This window comes from Mastomys coucha, unplaced genomic scaffold (genome assembly GCF_008632895.1).
Source record: "Mastomys coucha isolate ucsf_1 unplaced genomic scaffold, UCSF_Mcou_1 pScaffold8, whole genome shotgun sequence".
Lineage (NCBI taxonomy): Eukaryota > Metazoa > Chordata > Mammalia > Rodentia > Muridae > Mastomys > Mastomys coucha.
Genome location: NW_022196914.1, coordinates 9,712,109 through 9,714,271, shown reverse-complemented (window position 1 = coordinate 9,714,271; position 2,163 = coordinate 9,712,109). Strand labels below are relative to the sequence as shown.

At 38.1% G+C, this 2,163-nt stretch overlaps 1 long non-coding RNA gene across 1 annotated transcript in view; it reads right to left on the bottom strand.

The window, feature by feature from the left end:
* LOC116083460 overlaps positions 1 to 2,113 on the bottom strand; it is a 14,382-nt gene extending 12,269 nt beyond the window's left edge. Inside the window, exon 1 of the long non-coding RNA XR_004115724.1 lies at positions 2,008 to 2,113. This is a non-coding gene — a long non-coding RNA (uncharacterized LOC116083460). The remainder of the gene's footprint in view (positions 1 to 2,007) is intronic.
* Positions 2,114 to 2,163: the final 50 nt, after the last annotated feature.

Sequence of the window (2,163 nt, the reverse complement as noted above, 5' to 3'; positions counted from 1 at the left end):
AAAAAAAAAAAAAAAAGAACATGACTAGAAAATTTATAAATGCAAGGACAGTCATGTAATGACACATGAAATGTTTAAACATCGACATTTTATACAGGAAGATTTATATGTTTATGTATATAAAGATATGAAAGTACATATATGTAAGATAAATATTTGTAACATGCATATGTAAGATGTACAATATAGATATATTCTCTGGTTACTTTGTGTGTATGCCTGTTTTTTAAACATAAGTGTTAAAGGCAACCAAGACTGAAGCTTCTGTCTGAAGGTTTGAAGGAAACCTTTAGTAACATACATTTTTAAAAGTAATTAATGGCCAATGTTGTGTACTAAGAAACACTTGTTGGCTGCTAAGATAAATGAACAATTTAGGTCATACATATTCATAAGGTTTTGGAATTTTTCCAAAAAATGCTACATGTATAAAAAGAATGGGCCTGCATTAAACATATTGTGGTAAGGCAACTTCCCAGCTCCCCTGAATGTGCAACTCTTAAGGGATCATCTTCTAAGCCATGATGATTATACAAGCTCTCATGCACTGATTTCACATAATTAAATTTTAAAGTAAACTTAATGAAATGCTCAAGAATTTCAGATAATAGTCTTTGTGGCTGCAAACAAGGTAGCAAAAAGAAGGCTCTTCATTTGTCTTCTTTTTTTCATACAGTCAGACTTAATGTATACTTAAAATGAGTGTGTGTGTCTGTGTGTCTGTGTGTGTATGTGTGTGCATCTTTTTTAAATAAAATAAAATAAGAAAGCTAGCAAGCAGAAAGTCAGGGGAGAGGAATGAAAGAAAGGAGGGAAGAGAGGGAGTCCCATGCAAAGTAAAATGTGCCAACTTTCTCAAACAGCATGGAACTTGTGCTACCTCTGTTGACATGGGTGAACATACAGCTTATTGGGTAGCTTTACACAAAACCATCTGGAGCTGCCCTCCTGTTCTTTTTCTTTCCTTCTAGAGGGGAAAGCACTGGAGTTGACCTTTTTAAGATGGGGTGGGCTTGTTTTAATATTTGAATCCAGGACTTTGTATGTGTTTGCCAAGTGCTGCAGCCAATCCCTTGAGCACAGTTTTGAAGTGGTTATTAGAATGCATTTCTTTGCCTGGTCACAAATAAGAAGATTTTTATTTCTGACTGTGAACAGAATTATATGATGGTTTTCAAGACAGACCTGAGTTAAGGATTGCTTCTCCAGAGTTTGTATGATTTCACTGGCTACCTGCTCTTGGCTGATGAACAACTGACAAAGTGGTGGCAGAAAGCACCTTCTCTGTCCCTTCTAACGTTCTAGGACAACTGCCAGCTCTCAGTGCATAGCTATGTCACTCCAACCACTGCCTCCGTGAGTACATGGCAGTCTCCCCTGAATCCCTGTGTCTTCAGATGTCACACTTAAATGTTTCTTCCTCTTGGAAGGATACCAGGCATATTGGATTAGAGCCCATGTTTAGGACCATTATCTTAACTTGATTGCTTAACTAGTACGTAACAAAATGAACTAACTTGAAATGATTGCAATATGAATAATTGGACCTGGGTCCTTTTTTATTTTTATTTTTATTTTTTACTTGAGAGAGAGAGAGAGAGAGAGAGAGAGAGAGAGAGAGAGAGAGAGAATTCAACATCTCCCCTCAAATAGAGAGATACCTTTCAGTGAGGAAACTTAGAAAACACAATTTAAACAATCAGTGAATATTGATATTACTAGTGGTAAGTCGATGCTCATAGAAGCTGATAGCATGAAACTTCTGGAAATGCATGCTAAGAAGGCTCTTCACATCCTCTGAGAATCCCACAGCCCCAGGCTAATCATGAAAAACTTCTTACCCATTGAAGTGGGGTTCATTCTATAAAACACCTGAGTACTATTCCTCCAACCTATAAGTGTTATGAAAGACAAGAAGAAAGTAATAATCAGCCTCAGATTAGAGGAGACAAGAAGAGTAAGAACAATATGGAAGCAGACAGAGATGAATGCCAGGGCTCAGCTCACCTTCTGCTTACTCAGTAGGGAGTGGGAGCCCTTGTCAATGTGACTGTGAACACACATTCAGGTTGGGTCTTCCTGCCTTGGTTGAATCTCTTTGTGTAGGATGCCGTCCCGCAGCTCCTACTTGCGTGGGGTCCCACGAACCGAGGATTTGGAAAC